Source organism: Tamandua tetradactyla, chromosome 3 (assembly GCF_023851605.1).
Source record: "Tamandua tetradactyla isolate mTamTet1 chromosome 3, mTamTet1.pri, whole genome shotgun sequence".
Lineage (NCBI taxonomy): Eukaryota > Metazoa > Chordata > Mammalia > Pilosa > Myrmecophagidae > Tamandua > Tamandua tetradactyla.
In genome coordinates, this window is record NC_135329.1 from 164,360,207 (window position 1) to 164,378,069 (window position 17,863).

The following is a 17,863-nucleotide window of genomic DNA, read 5'->3' on the forward strand; positions in this document are numbered from 1 at the left end:
ATACCACAGTCTTTTGCATTTATCACAAGATTCGTGTTGTGTTTCCAATTCTGGCTTTTCCTACCCCCTGCAGGAGCTAAGTCACTTCCCATCCCCGACCCTTCTTTTCTTCATCAGCAAAATAAAGCAAGAGAGAAAAACAGAAAGAAACCCAGAAATAGTCTACCATGTAGCCAGTCTAAGCAGTACAGAATGTCTCATCTAGCTCTAGCATTTTATGATTCTTTGTGTTAAAAAATATCTTGCATTATTTATAATTACAGGTTAATTATAGGGCTCATTGTTATTTTTTATCTTTTGCCTCTTTGTTTGTTGAACGACAGTGGATGGTAGTTTTGCTAAACGGTCTTATCTGCTTACAATTTCTTCTTTGGTATCTACCAACATGACTGACATTTCCAGTGTCTAGCCTCTGAGGCCGGTTCAAGTTTTAGTGGAGCCCAAGGCCTTCTCAAGTGGGTTTACGGTGGTTGGAAACTTCATCAAAGGAGGCGGCGACCTGCCTAAAGGAGGCTGTGGTGGAGAGCACAGTCATTTGGGAGCCCCAGCAGGCCAGATCAGGGAGGGGTGCTGCGTGGCTTTCAAGACAGAAAAGGTACTTGCCATAACTGACTGTGGCTTTGTGAAACGAAACTTATGCTGATGTCCCCTAAAGCTTGTGGATGCTAAAGACTGCATTACAATCCACAAAACAACTCTCCTGTCCTGAATGCAATGCGTTACCTGAAAATTACCTGCCCTCTCGAACAAGAACTTAGAGAGTGAGAAGGAAAAAACAACATCTAACTAACAGGGATGAAATAAAGAATGCCCCCATAGCAGCCACTGTTAAAATATATCGTTAAAACGTTTAGGACAGAAGGAAAATCTCATGCAGGTGCCCAGTGCTGTAGTTGGGAATCCCAGGCTAAGGCACAGCCACACTTATAAAAACTCAGAATGAAACAATCACTCTGATTATATACTACAATGCTTCCTTTAGAACTTTTCTTGTGGGTGGGGGTGGGGGGCGGGGGTGGGGGGAAAGGGAATTAGGGTGGGGCAAGGACTCAAAAACCCTTTCTGAGCATTCCTCACACATGCAATTTAAAAATAGAATTTCTTTACTGGAACTGCTGATCTGTAAGGCCACCATTTTATGTGGGTTTCAAAGGGGTTTTAAAAGTTCAATTATGGAAATATACTACTTGTTTGTGTGCCAATACTCCCCCTCGGTCCCGTTTATACCTCTAGGCCAGGGTTTCTTAACCTCAGCACTATTGACATTTTAAAGCCAGATAACTCTGTTGCGGGGGTGGGGGGAAGGGGGAGGGAGGGAGGGAGGTGGGGAAGGGGAGGGGGTAGAGGTGGGGGCCGGGTTACCTTGTGCATTGTGGGGTGTTTAGCAGCATCTCTGGCCTCTGTTCACTAGATGCTGTACTTCCCCATCTATAAGTGAAGACAGAAATTCAAGAACAGGAGAGAGAGAATGTACAAAAGCCAGGCTGGGTTTTCATGAAGTCAAACATCCAGCACATATTAAAATATGTGGTCAGAATTCTGTTTCCTATTGCTTTACTATTTGGCACAAAGTAGAATAAAAAACTGAAGCTCTTGGGCTAAACTTTTATTTTCATCTGGATAAACGGCAGGCCTGGATGGATGTCACAAGCAGAACTCTTGAAATGTCTGTAATTTCAGATGAGTTTTGGAAAAAACATCTACTCTTTGGTCTATAAACTATTCACCACATCTTCCCAAATTTGCTACTGATTTATTAGTAATACAGTTAATATTAGTCAGTTGAAATAGCAAAATTTTTGCAAATGCATTTCAAATTTTAGGTTTTAACTTGAATTCTTACTTGCTTTCAGATTCTTGGCTTTTTTTATGAGGTGCCGGGCCCCTAAGATGTTATTGATTTATGATTCTATGTAGGAGTTATGTAAAATTATCCAATTGAGATAAGCCAGGTGTTCACAGCTCTTTATGCATCAGGGGCTGCACTGGAAACTTTCCAAGAGTAGGTGTCTGTGACCTATAGCAAGCATGACAAAGTTGGCACATGGGTCTATTTTCAGTGTTCCTTAGGCAAGCTGTCCTCCGTGTAGCTCCCCCGCATCCCAGTTCCATTCCTTCTCCCCAGTCACCTGGGAGAACTGTCTTCAGCAATCAGAACTGATGGCCTCTCCTCGCACCCGCACCCGGAGTGTTTGCAGTAGCAGGAGGCCCTTTGCGCTCTCCCAGAGCGGCGTGCTGGCTGCTGCTGCTTCGTGCTTCACCTCCTACACCCCTGGTCCGGTTAGCACAAAGCGGCTAGGCCTTAGACAATTGTTTTTCAAAGGTTTCTAACCTCAGCTTTCTATGCCACAGAAAAAGAATACATTTGCCATCTTTAACAGTGTCATTATTTAAAAAATTCTCTCTGGCTCTCCTCTCATTCCTCTCTGTTTTCTGTCATTTCTAATTCTTGATTATTCTCTTCAAGTATGGGGAAGAAATAGGTCAAAGAGCTACAAGACGATACTGGGGAAGGAGAGGGGACTGGCTAGGGCAGGGTACAAGGGAAGGGAGGGTTATAATGTTGTTCTTGGGTCGAGGCTGGTATGCCGGAATAGAAATCAGTTGGCAGGCACAGAACATGCAGCAGCAGTCATACAACCAACAGTGGTCAGAGACTTAGAAATGTTCCCCCCTCTGGCTGCCAGCATTCCTGCCCTCCTGCCACTGGCACTGCCCTGTGAAGGTCGCTCAGGAATGAGTGGAGAAAGTACAAACAATGTAGCCGTGATGGACCTGTCCGGGTCTTGATGGAAATCTCCCTGGGAGAGAATGAGGTTTGACAGGGGAAAGAAGTGTGCACAATTCAGTCCAGGAATCTAGAATGAAACCTGTGAGTACTGATAAAAGACATACATGTAAGGACACAATTAAGGTGTTGCAACCATTTCTAACAAATTCATGAAAGTCATAATTGCCAGCCTACTTGCCTTGGTACCTAACCAAACTATAAAAGCCTGTGGTCACTCTGAGGCCTCTTAAATGTCCAAGGATCTGTACCTCCAGGGACCAGGGCAATCCCAGAACCTGAGCACTCCAGGCCACCTCCACCTAAATTCAGTTTACCATTTATTAAACTGACTGCATACCAGGAGTTCTGAGCAATAGGAATAGAAAGAAGATATTGTCCTTAGGTAGCTTGTTGCATAGTAAGTAACAAGAGAAGCGTTCATGTATTAAGTTGTAGGGGATTCCATCCACTTACACCCAGGATTGTTCAAGACTCCTTTAGTTATGGGTGACAGAAACACAACTCAGACTGGCTTGAACAAACAAAACCCTGGGTAGCTCCGGGGTGAAAATCTGAGTTTAGAGTGAAATCCAAGGAGTGCCTGAAAGTCATCAGGAATCTACCCCTCCCCATCTCTCTACGCTGCTTCTTCCTTGGAGAAGGTTTTGAAATGACCGCCTTCTAGTATATAACCACTGTAAACCAATCACTGTGGTCACAGGAATGCAATTCCCTGGCTGGGGTGAGGGATGGGGAGAGAGGCTGTCCTGTTACAGAAGAAGGGATGTTGGGCAGGCAGATTCAAGAGCCGTTCATTAGAAGAATCCCACCAATCAGAAGTCAGTGTAGAGGAGCATAGTTTTTTTAAGGAAAAGAAAGCATTTTGTGCAAACCCAGTGTCGTCTTTGGGTACTTAAATGTGGGGAAGAGCACAGAAAAAGGAGAGACGGACTGGGAGAAATGATGGTTCTTGCTGCGGTGTCCTATATGCTCCTGCCGTTGGGGCCAGGAATAGCAGAGCTGCTCATTAGAAGGGTCCCGCCTTGCAGTGGCAAGGAACAGGGGAGAGCAGCGGTCACCAGGTACCACATGTAACCTATGGGCTTGCATCACATCGTGTGATTTAAACGACCTTTTAATAGCATGAAAAATTGATTAAAAGACAGAAACTCCTATTCCTCTGAGTCCAGAACTGTTTTTAATGATACATGCATGACATTTAAAATTATTTAAATACAAATATTTTTATACCAAGGGGTGTGGAATGTGGGATGTGGGATGTGGGGATGGAAGCAAGGAATTTTTTTCCTGCGCAAAACCCTGTGGGGGAAAAATATTTTCCCTTAGTCATCATTCTGAAAATCATCCCTCTCAGGGATGCTTGTTATTTAAAACTAAGTGGAAATGGCATTTAGAATTGGAGAAATTTTGAATAATTTAATTGGATTAATTCCCGCGATTACATAATGGTTGCAAATGGGTTCAGGCCCCAGTCAGGTTGGGGAATTAATAAATGTGTTTGTCTGTGTGGCTGACGTTCTCCTGCCTCTCTCGCTTTCATCTTCACCTCCACCCCATCCCTAACCATACTCCTCTCCAAACTGGAAGCTCCTTGAGGACAGAGACTGCCTTTTACATTCATCCTATGCCCCAGTGTGGGTCTGGCATAGAGTGTGCAATGTGTTGGTACGTGCTGAATTGCACTGAACACTGCTGTCTGGGGAGCCTGGGCATTTGGGAAGGTAGTGCTGTAGCCGTTAGGTTAAATTCTCTATGAACAAAGTTCCTTTAGAACAAAAGTCCACCACATTGTAACAACGGCAGTGTTAACGAATTTCAACATGCACAGTTACCATTGGGGCAAAATCTTGTATGCAGTGAAGGCCTGTCAAAATCAGAAACCAGCTCTAGGCAAAATCTGAAGTGTGGCTTCTGTGTCTCCTCTCCGCCTTTTTAGAGCCGATTATGAAATTTGGAAATGATTAATTTTATTTGACTTTTTTCTCTATTATAAGATGTGCCATCCCTGAGAGGAAATCCAGATATGAGCAAGCAGATAGGGATGGTCCTTCTGTCCATCTCTGGGTGAGTCCCTCCCTCTCTCCCTTCCTTCTTTTTCTTCTTCTTGGGGAGCGGGTGGGAAAAGGGCATAGAAAAGGTTACCCTGATGATCAACCTTAGCAGTAAAATTACTTTAATCCTTTGAGGGTAATTTGAGGGGAATAAATGCAAAAGATGGTTATGGTCTTTCTCCCAGTCCAAGCACCTACTTCTGAAAGCTAAAGAGAGCTATAGATTCTGAACACCCATTTCTCTTAGGGTGGGAAATCCACTTTGTCTTACCCTTGGCACTTTAGGCAAGTAATGCCCTGTCCCTGTCCTCCTTGCCCCCGCTGTAGTCTCTCCGATTTCTTTTGAACACACAGGTCAGGCCCCTCACCTAACATTACCCTTTCCATTCATCAGCCTTAACAACAAAAACTACCATGTGCCAACACAGGAGTTTGTGTACATTACTGCCAATTTGAATATCAGGTAACATTGTTTTCATTTCACATGAGTCAGAAAAGCTAGGATGTAGTTTTATTCCGTAGCCTCCCTCCCTGGTAGCCTCAACCCTCAAGTATTATTTCTGTCTTCACCTGAATGTCCCTTTGGGGACATTCACATTCCACGTGCTCAAAACCCATGTAAAACAGCTCCTATGTGCCTGGTCTTTGTTAATCCAATCAAGTCACCTGGTTGCTTCAACGAGAAACCTGGGACCCTTAACTTTCCCATTTTTTCTCACTCTCCTTTTTCGACTGGTCATTGAGGTCTATAAATTCGTCCTCTCCCTCAGTCTAGTGCAACTCTACACCCAGGCTTTCACTTTTCACACAGATAACTGCAAGGGTCTTAATTGTCTTCTCATTCCAACTCCCAAGTTACCATCAGTATAATTTTATTTCTGAAATAGAGATCTAATTATCACTCTCTTCCTTACTACTTCACAAGGTAAGGTCCTCATCCCACTGTTCTCTGCTGTGACCCTGTCTCCCTGACCAGTGACTCCCTCACAGCTTCCCAATCTGCCCATGTCCTTTGAGTCACCTGCTGAATGTACGCCTTTCAATTTCCTGTTCATACCAAGGCCAATTTCAAATGTCAGCTCTGTTAAAGCCCTCCCTGGTGTCTCCGGAAAACTCAGCCCCTCTGTTCTTCCACAGCTTCTGACACAGACACTGATCATAAGACACACATCGTTGTACTTGGAGTGTCTGGTGATGAGGTGTACCTCCCACCCCCACCAGCGTGAGAATTCCTTCAGGGCTAGATGAGCAAAGATCTAGCGTTGTCTGTGCTTGGAACCTGGGCATCTTGCACTGTTCCCGGCACATGAAAGGTCCTCAGTACATATCGTTGGGTTGAACTTAACCGAATTGCATCTGAGACGCCACAGTACCCACTTCCAGCCTGTGCTTGTGATTCAAATACCTACTCACAGTTAAGCTGACGCCTTAGGCAAAATGAGATTTTTTTTTTTCCTTTTCTCTACCGGTAAAAGCCCATCTCCTCCTTTTAGATTCCTACCTTTTTACTCTGTCCCTTTCCCTAGACAGAACGATCTGTAATCGTTACTTGTATCCCAACGGAAACTCCCAGCTCTGGTAGCTGTGACCCTGGGCATGTTCTTAACCTGTCTGAAATTGTTTCCGCATGTGGAGCGTGGGGATAACTCTTGCCTCCTAAGTTTACCGTAGGAGTCAATAAGAAAGTCTAAGTAAAGCTTTAGTACAGTCCCAGGCATATAATAATTGCTCAATTAATTTAAAAAAAACTGCCTTATTTATACCAATGTGCTGGTTCTTCCCATCGTATTTACTTCAAAAATTACTATTTAACTATGATATGAATTATCTCCTATTAAATAAATCTATTTAGTTCAACTAATATTTATTGATAATTTCCTTGGTGCCTTGCTTCACACCTTGTACTGGGAATGCAGAGAGAAAGACTCAATCCTGTGCCGGGGAGAGTGATGGCAGGCTTCTGGGATAAGGCACTTATCCATGCAGAGTCTCCAGAATTCAGCGGAGAGATACTTGGCACAGCCCAGTGAGAGTGCTGAGGGCAAGTTTCCCAGAGAAGGGGGTCACTAAGACTGGAATGAGTCAGAAAAGGGCAGTCTTATCAGAGGAAATATGAACAAATGGACAGAAGTCAGATAGGGTTTGACAGGAGAGGATGAATGGCATGTCGTTTGATCCAGCTGTATCTTTGGTGCATGAAGACGGTAGGGGGTTGGGGCGAGAAGGCTAGAAAGTTAAGCCAGTGGCCAAATCCTCCCGGGCAATAGCAAGTGGGCAGGGAAGATGTGGGCTGGGGTTCTCCTACCTCAGTGATTCTCAGTCAAGGTTGCATATTGGAATAACCGGGAGCTTTTAAAAGTACTGAAGTCTAGGCCCTTAGAAAATTATCATCAGTCGCTGTGGGTTGAACCAAAGCATCATTTTTTTTTTTAAGCTTCCAAAGTGAATGTAATACGCAGCCGAGATTGAGAACCACTTTAGCACCTGAAATCATATCAACCCAAATGTGGCTGTAAAGGTAATTCAATTTAACATGGATTGAGAAGAGGGAGAAAACATAAAGCACATCTGGTGCTACCGCTGAATTTTACAGATGCACACTTAGTCCCTGTCACAGGTGGGATGTATTAGGAGTGGCTGTTGGCCTGACTACCTGCGGAAGAGAAAAGAAAGAAGCATGGACAGAGGAAAATGTTGCGCTGTGATAAAGACTCAAAGAGAGTCTCAAGTGACCCTACAGGAGACTCTGAGGCTGAGTTGGACCTTCAGAGACAGCCCTTGTTGGGTTGAAGCAGCTGACCTTTATCTTTGACCTGTCACTGGGAAAGGCTGCCCCCAAATGGGAGTGTGATTCATGGGTGAGTCAGGTCTCTTCAGCCCAGGTAATTCCAAAGAGTGCTGACAGCTGCGGCTTATCTGGCTGTAGCACTCCCAGCATCTGGAAGAATAAATCCTTTACTCTTAAAGGGGGATGGGGTGACACATCATATCATCCACTACAATTCCAAAGAGGTTTCTTCTTGGTTGATCTCCTGGTGCTAGGGTGCACTGACACTTTACTACGATTTAGAGCAGATTCCTAAGATATTGAGGAATCCCCAGCCTATTCTAACATGCCCACTCCCTCCCCTCCCTTCTTCACCCTCCATTTCGCCATCCCTGACTTTCTCTTTCCCATCAACAACATAGTAACGTTAAATTTGACCCATTCCTATTGAAGATTACAGTCTAATTTCATGCCACCTCAAGTCTTTCATCACCTGACCTACAGTGAGCAGGGATAGGCCAGAAAGCAACTGCCCAAATCCTCCAGAATAGGTGGCTAGGGTGAGGGAATAGCAGAAAGATGTTGGGATAAACAGGCACAGAGAACCCCAGCCTGAGGTCCTAGACACTGAGGGGCAGACACTGAATCCTATAAACATGCACATGATGAGAAAGAAAAGAAAAGAAAAAGGATGATGGTTAAATGGAACCTGGCATTAGGGACATAATATACATTGACCTTGGTTGAAGAAATGACAAGATGAGGAAAAGTAATAGAGTTAATATTTATGCCTAATTATTAAGCAGTATAATAATGAGGTATATAATAAAATACGTTAAAACTTAATTGTACCTCAAGTTTCATATAATTAGAACAGTAAAGCTCTTACGTACAATTCCTCAGCTTCATAAAGTATGGTTCACATAGGATGGAACCTAAGACATCAGACGGAATTCTCATTGCAATAAACACTTTTGAACAGAAGTAAGTTGTACTTTTGGCTCCACCCCTCCCACCCTTTCCCACAGATTCAGAATCATATGCCAAGTTCCTAATCCTAAACTCTGAAGCTTGTTTCTCATAAAAATGTCTCCTTAATAGCCCTATTAGTTTGCTATGTTTTGTGACTTTTTCCCTTAAAAATAATTTTAGAATATTTGAATCATTGGGTTTATGAATATTTCAATTCCTAGCTCTTGGGTAACCCACCCCACTTCAGTTTTAATGAACTGTCGACTACCCCAGGTCTTTCCAAGGTCTTTAGGTCCTCTGAAGTTAGGTTTTATTTGGAGGCTTATTCATCCTCTTTTTTTTCAGTTCTGAGAATTCCTAAGAAAGTCTTATCTATTTGGAAGCTCTGTATGGAGGAACAAAAAGTGGACTTTATATTTTTCTTGTCCCTAGTTTCTAATTGTACAATTTTAGGGATGCCAGAATTTTCCCCCAACCCCATTCTACCTCCCACCATCGAAAATAAAATTACCCCTGTCAAAGGGATTAGGAATATTCACTAGATTAAAAACATTTCACCTGCAGGGAATTTCATTTGACTCCAATTTAGTTTCTATCATTTGCATTTTTGGCTCTGACCTCATTAGATCATCTCCAGATCACCACAGTAAAAGAATATAACATTTCTCTGGGGAAATTTACGCAGAATAAACCCACAAAATCAAATTATCTGGGAAATAACAAGGTTATTATTTTCATAAATACACGTTTTGATATTTCCTTTAGTCTAAATCCTCATTTCTTAGCATAGCTGTCTGGGAATCGAATGATTTCTTTGTTCTAGTAGAGTCTCCCCTATCCTCATGAGCATGATTATCGCTATGAAATATTTAGCCTACATTTTTGTGACTCAATCTTGAAAGTGGTTTTTAGAGTTTCATGACCATTTCCTGAATGGTTTCCATTCTTCAGGCTTTTACTATGGCATTTGGTACTGCCCTTTCCTTAAACTGCCTGAAAATCAGAACTTGGATTTTATTATCAAGTAGCTAAATGGAAAAGTCCCTCTTTTGGGATCCTTACTGGGTGGGGGCACATGAGAGACCTCTGAGAATAGGCTGGTCCTCACAGAGGCGGCTCAGAAACCAAGGACCTGAGTAGGCCCCCACTTCACTCACAGCTTTTTAGTGTGATAGCTCATCAAGACTTCAGCAAAATCACCCTACTCTTTGACTGTTTTGCCTCATTGTTTGCTGACTGTAGGTTAAGTTACAAAACAAGTCTCCTTCCCTTTATCTGTCATTTCTCCATCCTTTGCCAGGTGATCTTGGTGTTTGCTTAGTTCTTATACTTAGTTTCTAGCAGTTATTGGACTCTCTATATGGCATGGAGCACTACAAACCTACAAACATATCTCTTCTAGAGATCAAAAGTACTTTATCAGAAACATCCAACACCCTAGGAAAGACCAAAAAATGGTATTATACCGCTGTGACTTTTCATGTATTCCAAAACCTACTTCTTCCCCCATCCCTCCCTCCCTCCATTCCACCAAGTAGAAGTTGTTAGGTAGGAACAAATTATGTCATTTTCAGACAAAGAAAATCATTCCCAATTACCTGACCTCTGACTTACTCTGTGATTGAGGTATAGTTTTATCTGAAAATGGAAGAAGATTCTTTGGTCTTTAAAATTCTTTTATTCCTACAATTCTTTTTTTCCTTTGATTTGAAGTATAATAATAAAATAAATATGCATAAACCCACCACCCAATTTATGAACTAGAATACTACCAGATTCTCTGACGCCCTCATGGGTTCCTCCTAGATACCAGTTCCCAGTCGGCCCCATAATCTATTTAGTTTGCTTTTAAAATTTATTATTTTTTTAAATAGTTTTATTCACACACCATACAATCCATCCTAACAGTACAATCAATGGCTCTCGGTACAATCACAGAGTTATGCATTTGCCACCACAATCAATATGAGAACATTTTCATTTCTTCCAGAAAAAAAATACATGCCATACTCCTTGTACCTCCCTATTATTGATGGTTGGCTTCAGCATAATGCTTTCATCACGATTGAGGAAAAAATATTACAACGTTACTGTTAACTATAGACCTTAATTTGCATAAATTGTATTTATGTAACACCTTGTAATAGTATAACACCTTGTAATAGTGACCTACATTTGTTCTAGTTCATGTAAGATCTTTCTTATATTAGTGCAATTAACCACAGTCATTATCCACTATAGATAGTCATTGTCCACTATTGGTTTCACCATGTTATACAATGCTACGTTTTATCCTCTAGCTTTCCTTTTAGTGACATACTTGACCATACCCTTTCCTTTCAACCATACTCATTGTGCCGGTCTGGAACTGTAGTGTACCCCAGAGAAGCCATGTTTTTTTTTTGTATGCTGTACAGTGCAGGTCACGTGTCCTTCTTTCTTTATATGAGTATCCCATTGTTGCAGCACCATTTGTTGGTTTTGTTGTTGTTGTTGTTTTTTGGCATGCATGGGCCAGGAATTGAACCCAGGTCTCCTGCATGGCAAGCAAGAATTCTACCACTGAACTCTACCCGTGCACTCCAAAACCATGTTTTTTAATCCTGCTTCAATATTGTTGGGTGGGATCTTTTCCATTAAGTTGTTTCCATGGAGATGTGACCCACCCAGTGGTGGGTAGGACCTTTTGATTAGGTGCTTTCCATAGAGATGTGTCTCCACCCAAACAAGATGGGTCGCTTACTGGAGTCCTTTAAGAGGGAACCATTTTGGAAAAAGTTTGGAACCAATACAGAGAAGTTTGGAAATGCAGAAAGAAAACGCACCCCCACCCCCCCACCCAGCCCTAGGAAGCTGTTTGAAATCAGAAGCTAAAGGACCAGCAGCTGCTAGCCACATGCCTTCCCAGTTGACAGAGGTGTTCTGGAAACCAACAGCCTTTCTTTTTCTTTTTAAAGTACTGTTTATTGAAAAATCTTCATGTACATACTCCATTCACAGTATACAATCAGTGGCTCACAATATCATCACATAGTTGTGTATTCATCACCATGATCATTTTAGAACATTTGCATTACTCCAGAAAAAGAAAAAAGAAAAAACTCATACATCCCATCCCCCTACCCCTCCCTCTCATTGACCATTACTTCAACCTACCCAGTTTTTTCTTTTTACCCTTTATCTCCCTGCTTTAGTTTGCTAAAGCTGCCAGAAAGCAACACACCAGAAATTGATTGGCTTTTAATAAGGGGATTTATTTAGTTAAAAATTTATAGTTCTGGGTGGGCCATGGTGGCTCAGTGGCAGAGTTCTCGCCTGCCATGCCAGAGACCCGGTGTTTTCCGGTGCCTGCCCATGTTAAAAAAAAAAATGTTTATAGTTCTGTAGAGGAAAGGCAGCTAGCTTTCATCTGAGTTTCTCTGTCAATGAGAAGGCACTCAGCAATGACGTCTGCTGGCCTTCCTAACTTCTGGGTTCCAACAGCTTTCCCAGGGTGATTACTTTCTGCATCTCCAAACATCTGGGCTGAGCTGTGAATGCTGAGATGAGATATGTTGAGCTGTTTGGATTGTGCTGTGCTGAGCTCTCTTCTGCCCTCACTTTTAAGCCTCCAGCTAATTAAATTAAATGTCACTCATTGCAGAAGGCACTCCCCTTAGCTGACTGCAGATGTAATCATACATAGATGAATTTCACATGCTGATGATTCAAGTTCACAGTAACAGAACAACAGGACATCATCACCTGGCCAAGTTGACACCTGAACCTATCATTTCCTACCCCACCCCATTATTTATCTATTTATTTTTCCTTACTTTTTAAATTCATCTCTTCGGCCTTTCTTGAGTCAAGGTATCTTTCTATGGATGTCTTAGTTTGGACATTTTTATGGCCTTAGAAATGTAAACTTGTATCTTAATAAATGCCCCTTATAAAAGTCAGCATATCTGTGGTATATTATATTCTGGAAGCATTAGCAAACTAAACACCCACACTCAGCATTGTTAATTACACTTACAGTATTGTGCCATCCTCACAGAGTATTGTGCTATCCATTTCCAAACATTTACAATCAACCTTGTTAAACATTCTGTATTCCTTAAGCATCATTTGCCCCATCTCTACCCTCTTTCTATCTCCTGATAATCTAAGCCCTTAAATTTAACACCCAGAGTTCACTCATTATAGTTAGTTCACATTAGTGAGCCCATATAATATTTGTCCTTTTGTTTCTGACTTATTTCACTCAACATAAAGTCCATAAGGTTTATCCACATTGTTGCATGCATCATGACTTCATTCCTTCTTACAGCTGCAAAATATTCTATCATATGTATTTACCAGAGTTTGCTTATACATTCTTCAGTTGATGGACACATGAGCTGTTTTCATCTATTGGCAATTGTGAAAAATGCTGCTATAAACACCAGTGTGCAAATGTCTATTCATGTCCCTGCTCTCAGTTCTTCTGTGTTTATACCTAGTAACGAGATTGCTGGATCATGTGGCCATTCTATACTTAGCTTCTGGAGAAACTGCAAACTGTCTTCTAGAGAGGCTGCACCATTCTACATATCCACCAACAGTGAATGAGTATATCTATTTCTCCACATCCTCTCCAGCACTTGTAGTTTTTTGATAATGTCCATTCCAGTAGAAATGAAATGGTATCTCATTATGGTATTGATTTTCATTTCCCTAATAGCTCATAAAGTTGAGCATCTTTCATATGCTTTTTAGCCATGTGTATTTCCTCTTTGGGAAAGTGTCTGACCATGTCTCTTACCCATTTTTCAACTGGGTTGCTTGTCTTTTTTGTTGTTGAGTTGTTGGATTCTTTATATTTTCTTTTCAGATATGTGGCTCCTGAATATTTTCTCCCTTTGAGTATGCTGTCTTTTTACTTTCTTGACAAAGTCATTTGATGCACAAAAGTAATCAATTTGGAGGCGATCCCATTTATCTATTTCTTCTTTCATTGCTTGTGTTTTGGGTATAAGATCTAAGAAACCATCTCTTACCACAAGATCATTAGGTTGTTTCTCTCCATTTTTTTTTCTAGGAGTTTTATTATCCTGGCTCTAATGTTTAGGTCTTTGATGCATTTTGAATTAATTTATTATGTAAGGTGTGAGATAGGGACCCCCTTTCATTCTTTTGGATATGGATATCCAGTTCTCCCAGCACTATTGGTTGAAGCCACTGTTCTGTCCCAGTTGAGTGGACTTGGACAATTGGCCATATGTGAGAGGGTCTTTTTCTGAGCTCTCTGTTGTATTCCATTAATCCATAGATCTAACCTTACGCCAGTAACATGCTGTTTTGGCCACTGTAGCATTGTATATGCTTTAAAGTCAGGAAATGTGGGACCTCAACTTCATTTTTCTTTCTCAAGATATTTTAGCTATTTGGGGGCACCTTGCCCTTCCAGATAATTTTGATCATTGGCTTTTCTATTTCTGCAAAATAAGCTGTTGGAATTTTCGTTGGCATTGCATTGAGTCTGTAGATCAATTTGGGTAGAATTGACATCTTAACTATATTCAATCTTCCAATCCATGAACAAAGTCTGTCCTTCCATCTATTTAGGTCTTCCTTGGTTTCTTTTAGCAATGTTTAATAATTTTCAGTGTATAGGTCCTTTACATCCTTGGTTAGATTTATTCCTAGGTATTTCAGTCTTTTGTTTGCTATTGTAAATGAAATTTTTCTTTGATTTCCTCCTCAGGTTGCTTCTTACCAGTGTATAGAAACACTACTGACTTTTGTGTGTTGATCTCCTATCTTTTTTTTTTTTTTGATTTTTTATACATTTATCATTTCCCTGATGGCGGGTGCACCGTTCCTGGAAGTACTGCACTGCCAGGTCGATGCGTGGAGTGTATGGAGCAAGCTCCTATTCCATCTCCCAACTCCAAAAATCCATTTAATATATTGTCCTTGGATAGAGGACGTATCAGATATTAAACTGATAAGAACAGATACTACACTTGATCTTAGCCAAAAGGCCAAGAAGTGATGATCTCCTATCTTGCCACTTTGCTGCACTTATTACTTCTAGTAGCTTTGTTGTAGATTTTTTTGGACTTTCTAAATATAGGATCATGTCATCTGCAAACAATGAAAGCTTTACCTCTTTCTTTCCAAGTTGGATGTTTTTTTAATTTATTTTTCTTGCCTAATTGCTCTAGCTAGAACTTCCAGCACACTACTGAATAATAATGATGACAGTGGGCATCCTTGTCTTTTCCCAGAACTTAGAGGGAAGGCTTTCACTTTTCCCTCTTTACTATGATGTTAGCTATGAGTCTTTCATATATGCCTTTTATATTCCTACAGTTCTTGCAAAAAATGTTGTGAGTTGGTGAAATGGAATAAGCAAAGAATACTCTCTCTTCCATCAAAGATAGCAAAGCTAGTTCTCAATTCAAAGAGCAGCACTGAGCTTGCTATTACAACTCATGGCAATTTGTTACTTGGCCCTGGAACCACATGAAGTGGTTTTAAAGATGTTTTTAAATGTCATGGTTTGCTTTCATATTGTAATTGTCAAACACAAATAACGCAAATATGAGCAGAGTCAAATCTAGGGTGTGTGCAAAGTCAATTCAAGAAAACAGGAGACACATGGTGCTTCTGTTCTATCATCTAAAGATGAGATTCATGGGGGACCCAACGGCAGATTTATTAGCTCCTAGGCATCACATAAAGCCAAAGGCAAAGTACAAAAAGTTTAGGGTGAGGATGGTTGCTGAGAACTGGCCAATAGGGAAAATGGCAAGCTAACAGGCCATAGAAAGTTGGAGGACAGTCATCAGGACCATCTGCCATAGTATCTTCCTTGGCTGGGACTGCCTTTACCTGGTGGTCAGTCCTGTATTGGATCTTGTGCCTCAGCTTTAAAGGTGCTGTTTAGTTAATACCTGGAAGCTCTTATACTGTAAACTGATGGTGCATCATCATTTATCATCATCATCATCATCACCATCAACATCACTACCACCATCAAATCAAAATTATTTTCCCATGATGCAAACCAATCTGTCTTAATTTGCCAGGTCCCCTGGTAACTAAACTCTCCTTTGGGTTTGATAATTTTTTTAAAAAGCTTATTGATATGGTTTTCTGGAGTTGACTCCTTTACTTACTTCCTGCAGCTTATTTTATACAACATGCCTAGCATATGTGCTATCAGAATGCATGCACAAATGTACTGCATCTCACAAACATAAGAATAGGATGCAAAAAAAAGCTATTGAATTTATCTGCAAAATCAGTTGTTGGCTTTCACATAAAGGGATATAAGGAAGAATGTTTGGGGAAAATGAAAGAGAGAGATGGAAAAGTTCCTTCTGCAAGATGGAAAAGTTCCAGCCTTTTCTAGAAAAAAATTGAAAGCCTGTCTCTGGTGGGCATTCCTTCCATACCTTATCGCAAATATTGAACAGGACATGAAATCCCAAAGAAATTTAGTTCTCATGACTTTTAACAATTCAGCCCTGCCCATGCCCATGAACAGCTATATAGGGAACTTCTCAACCTGATAAAGGTCATCTACCAAAACCCCACAGGTTTCATTATACTTAGTGATAAAAGACTCGATACTTTCCCCTGAAAATCAGGAACAAGACAAGGATGTTGACTCTTGCCACTTCTACTCAATATTGTACTGGAGGTTTTAGCTATGGCAATAAGGCAAGAAAAAGAAAAGACATTCAGAATCTGAAAGTAAAAAGTGTATAGAATATCCTAGGGTGGGGAGGGAACCACTAGAACTTACAAATGTGTTCAAGAAATTTGTAGGATTCAAGATCAATATACAAATATCAATGCATTTTGTAGACTTAAAATGAAATTAAGAAAACAATTTCACTTACACTTTTTTATGAAATTGCACAAAAAAGAATAAAAGTAGGAATATTTTAACAAAAGAAGTATAAGATTTGCACACTGAAAACTATACAGCATCACTGAAAGAAATTAAATAAGGTCTAAATAAACGGAAAGGCTTGCCATGTTCATGGATTGAAAGACTTAATATTATTAAAATGTCAATACTCCCATACAAACAATGGCATATTATTCAGCTTTAAAAAGGAATGAAGTGGGTGGGCCATGGTGGCTCAGCAGGCAGGAATGCTTGCCTGCTCTGCCAGAGGACCTGGGTTCTATTCCTGGTACCTGCCCATGTAAAAAAAAAAAAAAAAAAAAAAAAAAAAAAGGAATGAAGTCCTGATACATACGACAACATGGATGAAACTCGAAGACATCATATTGAATGAAATATGCCAGATACAAAAGGACAAATATTGTATGATCACTGTTACAATAATCAACCTCATAGATTTAAGAATCTATAATATTGGTGACTAAGGATGAGGTGGGGCTAGGGAATGGGAAGTTAAGACTTAAGATGCACAGGTTTCTTATTTGGGATGGAAATGTTTTGGCAGCAGATGGTGGTGATGGTAGTGCAACATTATGAATGCAATTAACAGCACTGATATAAATATAACTGAATGTGAATAAAGGGAATTGCTGGATTGTATATATGGAAAAATAATGAAAATTTTAAAAAAATCCATGAAACTGCACTGCACATACAGTAAATACTAAGTTAAACCATGGACTTTAAAAATATATATATATATAAAAAATAAAATAAATAAAATGGCAATACTCCCTAAACTGATCTACAGATACAGCACTACACATCAAAATTCCAGTTGGCTTTTTAGCCAAAATTTGCTTGCACTTCCCAATTTTAAAACGTACTTCAAAGCTATAGTAATTAAGACAGTGTGGTACTGACATGAAGATAGACATATAAATCAATGGAATGGAATTATCTGGAAATAAACCCTCACATTTATTGTCAATTGATTTTTCTACAAGGGACTCAAGACAATTCATGAGGAACGAATTTAATCATTGTTACTGGGACAATTAGTTAACCACATGCAAAATAATAAAGTAAGATTCCTATCTCAACATTATATATAACAATTAACTCAAAATAGATCAAAGACCTAAACGTAAAAGGTAAAACTGAGTGACTCTTAGAAGAAAACATACGAGTAAATCTTTGTGACCCTGAACTGGGCAATGGATTCTTACATATGCTATTAAAAGCACAAGAAACAAAAGAAAAAACAGGCAAATTAGACACTATCAAAATTAAAATCCTTTGTACTTCAAAAGACACTATCAAAAAAAGTGAAAAGACTACCCACAGAATGGGAGAAAATATTTGTAAATCATATATCTGATAAGGAACTAGTA

At 40.3% G+C, this 17,863-nt stretch overlaps 1 protein-coding gene and 1 non-coding gene across 2 annotated transcripts in view; both read right to left on the reverse strand.

Annotated features, from left to right (window-relative positions):
- NEMP2 (nuclear envelope integral membrane protein 2) overlaps positions 1–17,863 on the reverse strand; it is a 186,830-nt gene that overhangs the window by 123,385 nt on the left and 45,582 nt on the right. The gene's annotated exons all lie outside the window — the stretch shown is intronic.
- LOC143678604 (U2 spliceosomal RNA) lies at positions 14,411–14,601 on the reverse strand. The gene has a single exon (XR_013173383.1). It is a non-coding gene; the product is annotated as a U2 spliceosomal RNA (small nuclear RNA).